The sequence below is a fragment of the Antechinus flavipes genome, chromosome 4 (assembly GCF_016432865.1).
Source record: "Antechinus flavipes isolate AdamAnt ecotype Samford, QLD, Australia chromosome 4, AdamAnt_v2, whole genome shotgun sequence".
Classification (NCBI taxonomy): domain Eukaryota; kingdom Metazoa; phylum Chordata; class Mammalia; order Dasyuromorphia; family Dasyuridae; genus Antechinus; species Antechinus flavipes.
Window position 1 is genome coordinate 449,489,691 of NC_067401.1, and position 16,649 is coordinate 449,506,339.

Sequence of the window (16,649 nt, forward strand, 5' to 3'; positions counted from 1 at the left end):
AGAAAAAAAGAAAAAACTGGAGTCTTTCTTTGGGGGAGGGGCTGGGTGTTGTTACCGAGCTTCCTCTACAGACTGCAGGGGGCAGCAGTGAGGCACTAGCCCGACTGTGCTGCGCCTGAGTCTGAGATCCCAGAGTGTGCTTAGTCACTGTGGGGGGGAATGGGGGGCGGCCAGGTCCTGAGAGACTCCAGCTGTTTGGGGTGTATTCTTCAGCCCCGGTGTTTTTAGCTTCTCTGTTGGGTTGCTGACTTGCTCCCGGAGCAAAGTATCCAAACCTGTAGCGAAGCTCTCCCCTCAGAGACGGCTGCGATCACTCCCCACCCCCTCTCCAGTCTGCTCCTGTGCTCTCCCTGCCGCTGCCCGCCGCCTGCGCCCGATCTAAAACCGTCCCAGCCCTCCAGTAAAGACAGACCTTTCTTGGCGAATCTCAAGGATGGCTTCTCTTGGTAGCTATTTGTGGGTTTTTTTTTTTCAGTCAAGCATTAATTCAGAGGCTTGTAATGAAATGGATAGTGAGAGAAAGCGTGGAGCTTATGCAGCTGTGTGCCTCCTCTCCGCCATCTTAACCGGAAGTCCCCTAAATTATATTTAAAAACATTATAAAACAGAATTAGCAAGGCCAATGAAATAAACTTTCCATCTTCATTTTATACTGCCCCAAGCTGTTGCAATTTTGAAAGTTCTCAGGGAGGGTTCCACTTTTCTCCTTCCTTTAAATACATATCCCCTTTGCTTTAGGGAAAAAATAAGACAATCCATAAAATTCGGATAGAACAGAATTTATTGAAAAAAATGAGCAGGAATCTCATATAATTTATAGTCATTTCCTATTTTAACATTCATACCACTTAAAGTTACTTTACAATTGACTTAATTTTAATTTGTGTGATTCTCCAAATTCTAATTAAATGTTCTAATTAAACTGAATAGCTTTTTGGTTATTTTCCAATTCACACAAACATTTTCTCTTTTGTGAACCAGGAAAAAGTTAAATGCCAGTTTTTAGTGACAGGACCCCCACAAGTCTGACTCCTCATAATGCAAAACCAGGCTGTTTGCTGCCAGAGTTTTTAAAGTAGCAGCCAACTGCTTTTATGTTTTCCTAACATTCTCTAATTTTTAAATCTTCTGTTAATAATGTCAGTGCAAATATGCTACAACTTACATGTTCCTTTAGGGTGCTTTGATTAGAGCTCCTTTAAAATTGCTTTTACTGTCATATATCAAATAAAAAATTTCACTGAACTGAGTATATTTTCTTTCTCTCTCTCTCTCTTTCTCTCTCTCTCTCTCTCTCTCTCTCTCTCTCTCTCTCTCTCTCTCTCTCTCTCTTCATCCATGCATCCCTGCTGCAGTCAAGAAAGGAGGGAAGAAAAAGGAAAGAGAAAGAGACTTTCTTTCTACTATGAGCTATCTACCTAGTCCTGGGGAGCCCAGGCTGGTGATCTTAATTTAATTGAAATTGCTTCCAAATTACTTTACACACACACACACACACACACACACACACACACACACACACACACACATTTATCTCAACCTTGACAGTGTATGTTTGTCGCATCTAAAAACCCCTATTGTTATAAAATATGAAGGAATTGTATCCAGTAAGACAATTAACATTCATATAGCATTTGATTTATGCTAAGCACTTTTGCAATGGTGAACTTCATGACAACAATCATTATCATTTCTCTTTATAAACCAGAAAATTGGGTCAAAATAATATAATTTGCCATAAATTATACAGCTAACACACTTCTGCAAACAAAGTAGAGAATGGTGGGCTTACCAAATGCAGAGGCTGACTGGCTTTCCCACTTCGCAATACCATGCTTGCTATTGCCTGAATAATCTGGATTCTTCTGTGGTACTTGCTGGTTTCCCCATTTCTACAGGGGGGGGGGCCGAATTTAATTTTCCTACAGTTCTTTAGCATTCTCTTTTCTTAATCTTCTCTGATATGAGAGAGGCTTAACAGAGGGATATGGGTTCTCCCAATAAGGACCCCCAAATGTTGGGAGTCATGGGGGACCCCCAAAAGGTTTGGATTCCACACCAGTGTTGCAATGTGTCTCAAATGAATTTGCAGGCTCAGACTCATCTCCAAGTCATGGGGAAAAGTTTATTATGATAGTAATGCCAATTAAAGTGGGCTAACTTTTAAAAAGAAATTAGCAGAGAACCAGGAGCAAGGGATAAATTTATAGGAAAAGCTTAGAGAGACCAGATACTTCATGTCTCTGATATGCTAATTTTATGGCTTAGAGGTGGAGTTAAGGAATGGTCTGGTAAACACCTCATTATGGAATTTTATGGCTTAGAGGTGGAGTTGAGGAATGGTCTGACTGGGCACTTTATCATTGTCTCAGAAACATTGCTGTCACTGACTAACAGTGTTATGTGACAACTAGCAATGTTTGTAGAAGTACAGCATTCTCAAGGCCAGGTAGCTTTAGGGTTATTGCTACATCCTCCTTAAGAGCTATGCCGCATCAGAAGGAACAGCAAAATTTAGTGCCCTCCTTAGAGGAAGAGATATGGATCCCAACTCTTTACTTTCTCTCATCTCCTAATGGGGTCAAAGAGAAAGATGCAAATAACTATACACAAACAAATTATATAGGACATATAGTTATTAAACACCTACTGTGTGCCAGGCATTATTACTTACAAATATTTTCTTATTAGACACTCACAATAACCCTGAGAGGTATGTGCTATTATATCCCAGTTTCCTCAACTGAGGTATAGAGATTATGATTTGTCTAGGCTCACACAGTTAGTGTCTAATGTCGGATTTGAACTCAGATCTTCCTGATTGTTCTGTCTGAGAACCCACTCTCTGAACTACTTATCTCACCATTGTTTTTTTGCCTCCTTTTCTGGATTCTCCTCCAGATTACACCCTCTCAACATGAGTGTCCCTCAGAATTCTTTCCCAGGATCTCTTCTCTTCTCCCTAACCCCTCCCCATCTCTGACCTTCCCTTTGATTGTAGAAGGCAATACTGTCCTCTGAGACCCTCAAGTTTCCTACCTAGGAATGATCCTGGAGCCCTCCCTATCTCTCACCCCCTCTCCCTTTCCATCCCCTATTCTGTGATGACCACGTATTTTAAAATCAGCCAAAGTCAGGAATTCAGGTTAAGGGAAAATCTTCAATCTTTATTCTTTTTGAGGTGAAGGGGGATTAGCAATGTGAGCAGCTGCAACAAGCTGCCAGCCATCAGTCTCTTTCCACTTCTCTCTCTGCCCCTCTGCCTCCACCCACCAAAATCTTCATTTCCTAGACAACACATCAGGACTTACACAAAGAGCAGGCAGGGTCCATTCTTTCTCCAAGCATATATATTAATAGACTATGGTCCAATTACTATTTAGCTTCAAGTGCTTGGGACCTCAGTGCATCAACTCGAGCTTCAGCCCATTACACTATTCCATACAGTGCTAAGGACTGTCCCTTTTACCTTTGCAATATTTCCTAAATATGTCTTCTGACACTCTAGTGCAGATTCTTGCCACCTCATGCCTGAAGTCCTGCAATAGCCTACTTATGGGTCTACCTGCCTCAATCCAATTTATCTTCCATTCAGCCACTGAAGTGCACACAGTCTGATCCTATCATCTCCTACTCAGTAAATACCAGTGGCTCCCGATTGCCTTTAAAAACCAAATACAAAATTCTGTTTAGCATTCTAAGCCCTTTCTACCTTTCCAGTTTTCTTATACCATACTCCCTGACATGTACTCTTCCATTCAATTACAATGGCTTCTTTGCCGTTCCATATGTGCAATACTCCATCTCTCAGCTTCAGGTATTTCTCCTGACCTAGAATGTTATCCTTCTTCCTCTCTGCTTCTAATCTTTTCTAGTTTCCTTTAAATCCTAGCTAAAGACCCTTCTTTTGCTACAAGTCTTCTCCAACCCCTCTTAATTCCATTGTTTTCCCTTTCTTAATTATTTCCCATTAGTCTTGTATATTGCTTGCTTTGTATATATTTGTTTGCAAGTTATCATCCTCCCAAAACCTGTTAGATTGCAACTTCCTTGGGTGCAAGGACTGTGTTTTGCCTCCCACTTAGCACTGTGCCTGGCACAAAGAAGGTGCTTAATCAATGTTTACTAATTGATTTGATTGACTCCAGGCCCAGCTTTTTATTCATTTTCTACCCATTTGGTTGTCTCTAAATAGGGAGGACTTTGCCTATCTAGACGTGAAGAACTTTACCCCCAAAGGGAGGATTTTGTATTTGATCCTCAAGTTGTAGGGAAACATTGGAATTAAGTGAGTGTGGAGTGTTATGATCAGATTTGCACTACTCTAGGAAAATCATTGTGACAGATGAATAGAGGATAGAGTGGAATGGGTGGAGGGGAGAGACTTGCAGCAGGCACATCTCCCTGCAGGCCACTGTTGTGGTCAATGCATGAAATAATAAGGGTCTAAATGAAGAGTTGGGGAAGGGTCAGAAGAGAAAAGGATATGATGGGAACAGTTACAAAGGCATGTGATACTGAGAACTTTCTAAGTACTTTTTAAGTTCCATTTCTCAGGAAAGTAATCTTGAACATTTGGAATATTCAACTGCCTCTGAAAACTCTCACCAGATATTATTTACATTGTCCACAAGGATAACTTCAACCTTAGGTTTATGAGCAGTGATCTCTATGTCCTAACGTGTTCTTTTTGTGTCAGAAATTCTTATTATATGGAGGCTCTCCTACTTATGATTTAAGAGGGTCTCTTTCTCCCATTCTGAGTACTTATGCCCCTCATCCTAATACTTTGGGAAAATGTATCTGTGATTTAAGACTGACATCTCCCTTGTGTATAATCCGTAGTTTGCCATTCTGGTCCAGGGAAACTCAATATCCTAGAAGCATCTAGAGAAATTGAGCAGACTGTTACCTAGATTACATAGAACATATGAATTAAGGAGAATGTTGGTGAGAAGAAGGATGTGAGAAGATTCTTCTGAGAAGATATCAGTAGATGAATAGAAAACATGGAGGAAATAGACTGGAATGATGTACATGATAACTTCCTCTGTTAAGTCCCCTGTGCCCTTTCCCATCAGACCCAACATGCAGATTGTTGTTAGGGATGAAGGAAAACAAGAACCAGCAATGAACTAGAGGTTGCCAAGTGAGACTACATTGCTGGACTCATTGCTTTTTTCCTCTCCTTCTTAAAAGGAATTTTACTCAAAGCCCAGATGAAACATGGTACAATTACTTCCTGGTTGCTTTTGTCCAAGGGAGTGGAGGAGAAAGGAAAGGTAGAGACACAAACTTGTTTCTCATGGCCTGTTAGACTGGTCAGAATCTATACTTTGTCATCTTAGTACTTCCCCCTTGAATTATTTTTTCTTTTGATTCTTCTGCTATAAAAGTGTCCCTTGAAATCCACTTTAGTTAAAGTATTTTGTTTTCTGATTTGAATTGATGGTGAAAGAACAGAAAAATTTTCCTTTTAGAGACATAGGAAACACTGAACCCATTTATCAGAAGGTAAGGTCTGAGGGGGGGGACCAGAAAAAAAACATCTGGGGGATGATATTTATTTCTTAGTGTTATAGGCCAGAACTTGAAACAAGGTGCTGAGTAAGTAGAATTGAGGAGACAGTGGTTAAATCTAGTTTAGCATTGATTTAATCCTACAGCAAATAATGGTTTCCTAGTGATCTAATGATTGATGTATACTCAGTGTGGGGCATATAAGAAGGAGCTGTCAGGGCCAGAAAGGACAAGCACACTAGAAGCTCTCAGAGGCTGAGGCAGATTCATTCCATCTTCCACCTTTGTTGTGGCTGGAGGCTGAAGTACAAACTTTTGGATTTGGAGACATTCAGAGGGAGCTAGAGGCAGAAGCTGGCAGAGGCAAAGGACCAGCGGCAGGAGCTCTTGGAACCAAGGAGAGAGATAGGCCTCTATTAAAGCTAACCGGGCCCCAGGAAAAGAGACAAGATTTTTGAAGGAGACAATAAAGGATTTGGACTGTAATACCTGGCTGCATTTGCAGGGATTATACTGAACTGAAAGGAAAGGTGCTCCAGAAGCCCCCCAAGAAACCTGTCCCAGAGAACATTACATTTTAGAGAAGAATATTACACCTTAAGTCTAATAAATCCATAGAGGATCCAGAGAGATAGAAGCCCAGGTGAAGTGAAACCTAAGGAACTTAATATTAAGGTGGTTGACACTTTCTGCTGGTTTACTTCTGAGGTCCTGGTGCTATAGGGCACTGAGACTGTGGGGCTTTGGGATGATTATGGGGGGGGGGGAGAAGCATGGTACTTTCAGCTTTTTTCTAGTGCCTGAAGGGTTTCTATCTTCAAACCCTATTCCCTGTTCCACCTTGGGAAGTTCACCCAAGACCATCATCATCAGTTTACATGAGTCATCCTTTTACATGTATGAGCAAATAAGAGGAGGAAAACATCAATTAAGCTATTTATTATGTCGGAAACATGAGTGCTCTTTCATTGGGATTTAGATTTAATTAGTACAAGAATCATCTGTATGAAGAAGTTCCCTTTACAAATGTGGGCCAGTATCTTCTCTGTGATTTATGCTAATAGAGGATTGTTTAGGACACTGAGAAATGAAATGGTCTGTCCAGGGTCACAGTGCTGGTAGGGATAAGACTTGAACTCGGATCTTCTTGGTTCCAAAGCAAACCCTTTATAATCCATGACATCATGCATGCTCATACTTTTGTCTCTTCAAATACACATGAGAACTCATGTGGATATTTTATCTTTTTAATTTCATATTTTATGTTTCTTACATGTTTGATATATAAAACATGAGAGCTCTATATCTGATATATAAAGACACAATTCACAATATTACAGAAGGAAGTTTCATTTTGAAAAGGAGAAAGATAAAAGAGACCTTGGATACATAGCCTTTAGGCTGAAAGATGTAATGAAGGAAATGAGGATCGTTTAGTCTGGATGAGAGAAGCTTCAAGGGGACATCATAGATGGCTCCAATTAGCTATGGGGTATAATATTTTTTTAATATTTTATTTTATTTTATTTAATAATTACTTTATATTGACAGAATCCATGCCAGGATAATTTTTTTTTTTACAGCATTATCCCTTGCACTCATTTCTGTTCCGATTTTTCCCCTCCCTCCCTCCAGCCCCTCCCCTAGATGGCAAGCAGTCTTATATATGTTAGATATGTTGCAGTATATCCTAGATACAATATATGTTTGCAGAACTGAACAGTTCTCTTGTTGCACAGGGAGAATTGGATTCAGAAGGTAAAAATAAACCGGGAAGAAAAACAAAAATGCAGATAGTTCACATTCGTTTCCCAGTGTTCTTTCTTTGGATGTAGCTGCTTCTGTCCATCATTTATCAATTGAAACTCAGTTAGGTCTCTTTGTCAAAGAAATCCACTTCCATCAGAATATGTCCTCATACAATATTGTTGTCGAAGTGTATAATGATCTCCTGGTTCTGCTCATTTCACTTAGCATCAGTTCATGCAAGTCTTGCCAAGCCTCTCTGTATTCATCCTGCTGGTCATTTCTTACAGAACAATAATATTCCATAACGTTCATATACCACAATTTACCCAGCCATTTTCCAATTGATGGGCATCCATTCATTTTCCAGTTTCTAGCCACTACAAACAGGGCTGCCACAAACATTTTGGCACATACAGGTCTATGGGGTATAATGTTGAAAGAGGATTAGATTTTTTTTTCCCATTAGTCTCAGAAGTCCGAATTAGAGGTGATTCTCAAACTATATGTCAAGGTCCTTCAGGGAGCTACAGAGAATTCTGGGGCATCATGTGATGTTTTACTTTAGGGGACACAGGACTACTCAGGAGCTATTGGACCCCAGATGAACTGATTCCAAGAGACAGCTCACCAATTCAACATTAGATCATGCTACATTCCTTTCCTTCACATGTTTGAATTTTCGAGATGAGTCTGTTCACTTGTGCTTTTGGTTATCATAGTAAATTTTCATTTATGTTATGATGACTTTGCAAAGCTGGGTTTGTGGTAGTTATTGAATTAGAAAGCAAACAGGAAATGGGGGGGTGATAATGGATGCCAAGATATGAGGAGCTGTTCTGTGCCTAAAAGGCACATACATTCCATTAGTAATTGTGGCTATTTAAGAATGAAATAAAAATATCTTCCCTTTCTGTTTATATATATTAATTTTTTAAATGCTTGTTAAATTGTGAGGCCTTAAGTCCTCATTACAGTGTTTAATAAACAGGACTCTTAGCTATTTCTTTTGTGCTTGGAATGCTATGAAAAACCATAGTCACTTAGAGTTCTGTGAACAGAGAAAGTTTGGGAACCTCTGAGTTAAAAGTTGCAAAGAGTCATATTTAGGCTGGTCAGCTGCACACACTTCATTTATTATTTAAGAGAAAGCTCTCATGATATTTGTAGAAATATGTATAGAAGAATTGTATATGTTTAACATATATTGGATCACTTGCTGTCTAGGGGAAGGGACGGAGGAAAGGGAGGGAAAAATTAGAACACAAGGTTTTTTAAGGATGAATGTTAAAAATTATCAATGTATATCTTTTGAAAATACAAAAGCTTTAATTAAAAAAGAAGAGAGAGAGAGAAAGAGCGAGAGCGAGAGCAAGAGCGAGAGCGAGAGAGAGAGAGAGAGAGAGAGAGAGAGAGAGAGAGAGAGAGAGAGAGAGAGAGAGAGAGAGTTCTCTTTGCTTGAAGATTCTAAGGGCACAGCTTGCAAAATTAGTTTAGAGGAGTAGGAAGCTCAATATGTTAAACATGTTACAATAGTAGAGAGAGGATTCTGAAACTCCTAATATTTACCAAAAAGAAACAGGATTTAGAACTGGAACCCAAAAGACCTTTTAGTTCAGTCTGCTTATTTTATTGAGAAGGAAACAGGCTTATGAAGATTAAGTATTTTATTCTACATCATAAAGGCAGTAAGGCTTTTGAGCTCAGGTCTTTTGACTACAGACTGAAAACATGTATCACATAAATATTTCTACTTCAGAATATAATTAGGGGTTCCAAAATCAGAAACTATTCCACTTGAATTTTTTAAAAGTTTAAGAAACATAAGGACAAATTTATGTTTTTTTCATCTCTGAAGAGAAGTTAAGGAACTTGTCCTCTATGATTGCCAGAACATATTAGAAGTCAAGAAGCCTCAGTTTAAGTTCCATCTTCTGTGTGACTTTGAAAAAAAATCATTTTATCTCTGTTTTCTGGAGTTTCATAATATTAATAACTAGCATTTACACAGCACTTTGAGTTTCTAAAGAGTTTTACTCATTTCATCCTTATGCCAAATTTGTAAAACAGGTGCTATGATCATCCCCATTTTGGGGATGACGAAACTAAGGTACAGGTAGGTTTGGTTTTCTTAGGGTCCTACAGCTTGTAAGTGTCTGCTGCCAGACTTAGGTCTTTCAGTCCTCTCCACCTATTGCACTACCAAGGAGCCACAAGTAAAATGAGGAAGTTAGATTTCATGCTTTTCCAGGCTCCTAGCTCTGAATCCTCTGAGCCATTGAACAGAAGGGGAGAAACTGAAGCTTCCTGCCTTCCAGACCATTTACCTAAAGAATAAAAATCTTATATTTAGTTGAATGATGTCTCATCTCACTATCACTGAGGAAATGGATGCTTTTAATGTGAATTGTCTCCCTTGTCCTTTATGTTATAAAATGAGCATCTACTTTATTTTTTAATACTTACACGAATTAGAATCAGGAACACACACCCACTCATACATTAACAGACTTTTTTGAGAAACTGAAACTTATTTGGTCATTAAAACAATCTGCTTAATGCATTTAACCCCAAGCCAATGAGGTTCCCTGCCCCAGGTAACAAGATCACCAATCCAGTGCTAAAAACATCTAAAACTGAGGACCACAAAGAGGACTTTTTACTCTCAACCTCCCTAATCTTTTCTTGTAGCTTCTTCTGTTCATCTCTTCAGCTTTCTCATGAAATCCTTCCTCCAATAGCTTCTTTTGCTCCTAAGAGAAGACTAGGACATCAGCATTGCACTTTGGGTCTCTATGTATTTCTACTGCATAAGCTGTGAGCCCTAAGTAGGTTAGAAGAAGGGGAAAAGGGAAAAGGCCTTAGGGATTTCTCCTTAGGAGATATTCCTGGGCCATGAGAAAAACCAGCTAGAGGTTAATTCTTCTCTGCAATGACTTGATACTTCCCCACTACTGGAGACTAGAGCTGAATCTCAATGCTCAAGTCTGTAACAGCTGAACACCAGGCCACTTGTATTGGAATCATGGTCCTAAATGGGGAGGGAGCTTGATACAGTGAGAGACTTGGAGTGAGGAATACCTTGAGTATGAATCCTGTCTTGGATTCTTATTATCTGTGACTAGAGTCATGTTCCTTAACTTATAATTACCCCCAACTCCCCAGTTTGTTGTGAGATAACATTTGCTTTTTAAAACTTATAGTGATGTATAAAATGCTAGCTCTCATCTTCACCCTTATTCTCAATTACTATTCAAGTGGCCCACATGTTTTGTTTTGTTTTTTTTTTAAAGGCACAAAATGTATCTAGAGAGTGATACAATATGGCTTCAGGTCAACTTCAATGGGGCTTGGCCCTCTGATCAACACTGAAATGAATGTAGATCAATATCTGCTCTATCCATGAGTTTAGGCAGGGCATTTTATCCTATGGTTCTTTGGGTAGGGGCTTATTGATGATGGTACTAAGAAAACAAAGTCAGCCACTGAATATATTCTTGGCCACCAAATGCATTAGTGTTTCAGTTTTTCCACAATGCCTCCAGCATTTTGTTAATTTTTTCTGTCATGGTAGCCAATCTTATGATTGTGAGGCAATATCTAAGAATTGTTTTAATGTGCATTTTCAATCAATAATTGTTTAAAGCCTTTTAAATATAACTATAGATAGCTTTAATTTCTTCTTCTGAAAACTGCCTGTTAATATCTTTTGGTCATTTGTCAACAGAGGAATGACTCTTAGTTTTGTAAATTTGGATTGGTTCCCTATATAATTGAGAAAGAAAGTCTTTATCAGGAATTTGCTATAAAAGTTTCCCCAGTTTCCTATCTTTGATTTAATTTGTCTGTGTTCATTTAGTTTATACAATTTTTTAAAAAGTTTCATATAATTAAAACGATCCATTTTATGTTCTGTGATCCTCCATCTTTTTCCCTTTCTCTTTTTCCCCTTTTATTTTATTTAATATTTCCCCCAGTTACATTCAAAAGAAAAGAATTACTTTAGTTTTTAAAATTTTTGAGTTCCCTTATACCTACCCATAATTAAGAAACCACATGTGAATTTATGCTGTTATGCCACAGTTCTCTTTAATTGTCTTGACTCAGTTTCCCTGCACTAGTTTCCCTTGTCTCAGTTTCTTTAACTGTTCTGTGTCAATCCCCTAAGTTGTAAATCCCTCCACCCCCCTCTGGTCTGACTGAGGACCAATTACTCTAAGGTTATAAATTGTTAGCAAGATAAACAAGAGAGTAGACCTCCTGACTCTTTTCTGTCTTCAAGAATTTACAATATCCCTCTAAAATATTCCAAGATATCTCTGTGTATTCAGACATCCTGTCTCTGGGTTTTTTTTTTTTTAAGGATTTATGGCCTCCCCCATCCTGACAGCTTCTTATCCCTTCCTTTGTTTAGAGAAAAGGTATTTAAGAAATTGGGGTTCCTCCATTCATGGCTGGAGGCTGGCAGCTGGAGGCTGGCGGCTGGCAGTTGTATGCTGGACTCTGGATTCTTTGAGATGACAGTCTCCTCCAGCCCTAGGACCAACATGGATTCCTTGGTCCCAGTATATCCTTATCTCTGTCTGACTGGATAACTTGAGACGAGAGTCCTGTCTAGTCAACTTTACTCTCCCATTAATAAAATATTAAAAACTCTAATCTTTCTCCTAACTCAGTTTCTCCGGCATTACAATGCAAAACATTCCCATAAAAAGTCAAATTGTGAAAGAAAACATAAATCTCCTGTCCTAATGAAAATAAAAACCCACAAGAAAAACTGAAGTTAAAAAGAAAGAAAGAGATAAAAAAGAGGAAATGCTTTGATCTGTATTCAGACACAATCAGTTCTTTTTATGGGTAAGGATAGGATTTTTCATCATAAGTCCTTTAGAGTGATTGGATGATTTTACTACTGAGAATAGCAAAGTCATTTTAGCTGGTCATCCCAGAACATTGCTATTAGTTTGTGTATAGTACATTTCTCTTTGCTTGAGTTCATGGAGGACTTTCCAGTTTTTTTCCTGAGAGCATCCTGCTTATCATTTACCATAGAACAATAATATTCCATCACAAATACAAACCACAGTTTATTGAGCCTTTCCCCTATTGATGGGCATTCTCTCAATTTCCATTTTTTTTGCCCTGAAAATAGAGCTGCTATGTATATTTTTGGTACATATAGGTCATTTTCCTTCCCCCTCTCACCTCTTCCCCCCTCCCAAATTTCTTTTAGTATAGATGGACTATGTGGAGGTTGGACTCTTCCAACTCAGCAGCTTCATGATTTTGAAATTAAAGAGGCTAATTCATCTTCTCTTTCCCCTCATCCCCATTAATGGAACAAATCATGTAAATAAATGGCAACATTACATTTAAAGTATAATATAAAGCCAAAGATAGCAGCATAAATGTAGTTAAACAAAATTGAAAGTATAGTGAGAAGAAAAAACCTATTCACAAAACTACAAAAAAAAAAAAAAAAACAACCAATTCAGGATAAAGAAACAGACTTAGGAAATAGATTAAGAAGATAAGACATTCATATTAATTGGGATCCCAAGAGACATAGGAAAAAAAGTCTCTATTCTCTATTTAAAAGGAATAAGTAAAAGTTTTATAGAATTTATGTGTTCTCAGACAGAGAAATCTAAAATTCAAATCTTGGAGGTAAACAATTATACATTTTAGGCATCCAGGAAGCACAAAGAATATAGTAGTGGGCCTGGAATCAGGAAGGGGTGAATTCAAATTCTACTTTAAATACTTACTACCTGTGTGGCCTTGGGAAAAAAACATAAACCTCCTTCAATCTGAGGTAACTCATCTTTAAAATAAGGATAATAGCACCTGTTTCCTGAGATAGTTGTGAGTATCAAATGATATAAAATTTGGAGAGTGCTTTGTGAATCTAAAAATGCTATGTAAGTGCTATAATTATTTCAAAAATACTGACAAAATGAAAGTTTAAAGAAAGAAAAATAAATGATTTCTCAAAAAAATTAGTCTCAGCTCTTTCTCTAGCTAGCTGTGTGAACTTGGGCAAATTTCTCTACCAGGAGCCTTGCTTTTCTCATCTATAAAATTATGGGCTTAGAGCAGATGATCTCCAAACTTCCTTCTCATGCAAAAAACGTGGAAACCTTTAAAAACATGTTTTGTTTAAAAGTTTATGAAGTATCAGTTAAGCCATCAAACATATACCTGGAAATTCAGAACAGCTTCTTCACACACTTATGCAAGCGTTTCACCTTAGCCTCCACCCTTGCAGGTACTGCTTTCACATTATCCAGGTGACTTTTTTTTCCTTTTGCTCCTGTATCTCTTGATTCTATTTTTGCAGATCCTCCAGTTGCCTTGTAGCAGCCTTCATCCACTCAGTTGCAGAGGATGAAAGATCAGCAAAAGACCCAGCCAACTTATATCCATGATTGTTATTGTATCTGCTTCATGGATAAGACTTTTTGCATACTTTAATCTTCACCAAGGTCACCAGTGTTGATGTTCTCAGAGATGAACAAAATTTTGGAACTAGAAAAGATCCCTTGCTAGATTTTGACTGTCCCAGAGAAACTAAGTTGTTTTAAATGGAAATACCCCAGGCTTTCCCGACTATCCAGTGTCTCATTTACATGTTCCTTTCCAGCAATCTCATTTTCTTTTGCTGTGAGTGCTTGATCTGTCTGCTCATTTGTTTTAGCTAGTCTTCCTTAGATTTCAGGTATTCTTGTAGTCTTCTCCGCCTGGAAATGGGAAGAAAGTGAATTAGAAAAAAAGAAATAATGTTGTTGGGATAAAAAGTCAAAAGTTGGCTGTTTATGGGACACTGACCTTGACAATGGACATTATTGTTTGTATCAGAGCTTGGAAATAACTCCTAAAGTTTCCCCTTTACCAGTAATATAACTTAATCTCTAATGCAAGGATATACCTGTATCTCCTTCCTTGAATGCTAGTTGTATTTTTCTTGCTTCTTCTGCAGAAAGAGATCATAACCCCCTGATTTAGAGAAGGCCACTTTCTTCCCTATTTCATTCAGAGGTCTGAAAATATCCTGAAGCAAAGCTCTATACTGCTATGTGACTCATTCATGTTCTGGTTACAAAGAGCATCCCTCTTGGTTTCTAGTTGCTCTTCAGAACAATGTAAAGGAAATGAAGTATAAAGAGCACAGTGGGGAAAATATCAAGAAACTATGCAAATTTCTAGAAATGTATTCTTTAAAAAAATCTTGACTCTCCCCCTCCCACCTATACATGTTCACAGATGTTCTGAGCAGGATCATACCCTGACTCTAGACTTGCTTGTGCAGGATCCTCTGGCATATTTATCCTAAGAGATCTTAAAGATTAGGGGAAGAGAACAAATCAGGCTTGGTCCTTTCCCCTTATTGTCTTTGCCTTAGAATACAATCCTCAATTCTTCAAACTCTTCATGTGTAACTTTTAATTTTTCAAAATTGATAATAAATTTATTATAATATCAGTCAATTAGCATCTTTTTGAAAATAGTTGCCATGTGACTCTTTTACTTAAAGGAGATTGCAAACTTTCAGGGTTATATGACTAACTGAAAACTATGATCTTAGACACTTTTAAGCTATTACTGTCTCAGAAAGAGCCCCCTTTTTTCCTTTCTGGGCCCAACCTCCTTTCCATGAAATAAATAAAAAAACAACAACAACAACAACAAAGTATTGCTTCTTTCTGAAATTTCTGGTCCACATCCTTGAAAGAACCTTTAATGAAGACTTTATTGGCTTCCCTCTCACATTTTCCTTTAAAAATAGCAGAAGCAAAGTCCTGTAAGGACAAATAATAAAGAGAAAGTACTCGTGGAGCCCAGTGATTGTGATAACTCGGATAGTTTTTACTTTGGAATGTTGGAAGATATAGGAGTGGCATGTATGTCTGACAACTCCTGAAGGATTTCTGTGGGGAACTGGACCCTTTGTTTCATTATCTCTTCATAGTATTGAGGGCCCTTTGAACTGCGGCTGAATTCTCTGTTTGGCCCATTGCCAGGACTGTGTTCTCCATATAGGGCACCACTCCAATGGTGATATCCTCAACATAGGTCTGGCCAGGTTCTCTAGATATATAGGGAAAAACAAAGATCTGAACCATTCAGAGAACAGTCAAAATATATCATGATAAATCATAGGTATGTTCGCTTGACTTTTCATTCTATCTTAATTATTGCACCATTCAGAAAGTATTGGATATAGAATCTTAAAGGTTTTCAAATGAGCATTTCACAGTCTATCATTTTATGATTCTGTGAAACTTTCAGGAAACTTTTTGATATGGGTGCAAGAAGTGTCCAAAATGGTAGTAATGAGAAGCATTGCATAGGAACTTGTAAAGTTCTTTTGGCAATTAATAATAATAATAATAGCATGCATTTGTGCTTTAAATTTTGCAAAACATTCTACATATTTTATTTGATCTTCAAAATAATGTGGTGTAGGTGCTGTTGTGTATCCCCATTTTATGTGAGAAAGCTGAAAACTTAAGTGACTTGCTTATCATCACCCAGGTAATAAGTGTTTATGACAGAATTTGAACTCAGGTCTTCTTGATTCCAAGTTCAGTGCTCTTATCCACTGTGCCAGCCAGATACCCAATCTTTGATAAATGTGACACATGATTGGTCTAATACCAATAAGAATATATTGGGTATCAGTAACTACCTTCAATGTGCTTCTTTTTTTACATTCCTCTTCTTTTCCTTTAAAAATAGCAGAAGCAAAGTCCTGTAAGGACAAATAATAAAGACAAAGTATTCACGGAGCCCAGTGATTGTGATATCTCCTTGGACAGTTTTCACTTTGGAATGTTGGAAGATATAGGAGTCCAAGTTTTCAGTTTTTTCAACAAAGGCAGCCTCTAGTTCACTGTCATGAAGTTTCTCAAGCTGGGCAAACTTCTTCCCATGGGTAGGTTGTTCAAAGATAAAGCATTTCTTTTTGGAAAGAATTGGTGGATACACAGTCGGGATAAATTGAACATGTGTACTTCATCATTGGTACCTGTAGGAAGGGAAGAGTTAGCAGATTAAAGTCCAGTTTCAAGCAGTTCCCTGACATTTTGTCCCTTCTCGATTCTTTCATCCAGTACATTCTTGGTACTGGGGGTGGGTAAAATTATGGATAGTTAAACATAGGAAAAAACTAAGGAGAAAAACTTGTTCTAGGACCTTTTCTTTCCTCAGTCCTTAGCTCAGTGCCTGATACACAATAAAGATTTAATTAATGTTTATTAATTGATCCATTGAGTGATTGACTCAGAATCTCAGATATGACTATATTTCCCTACCTATGTTTCCCCTGATCTCCCATCCTTATTCACTTCAGCTTTGCCTCTCCATGGTCCACATCTTCCTCT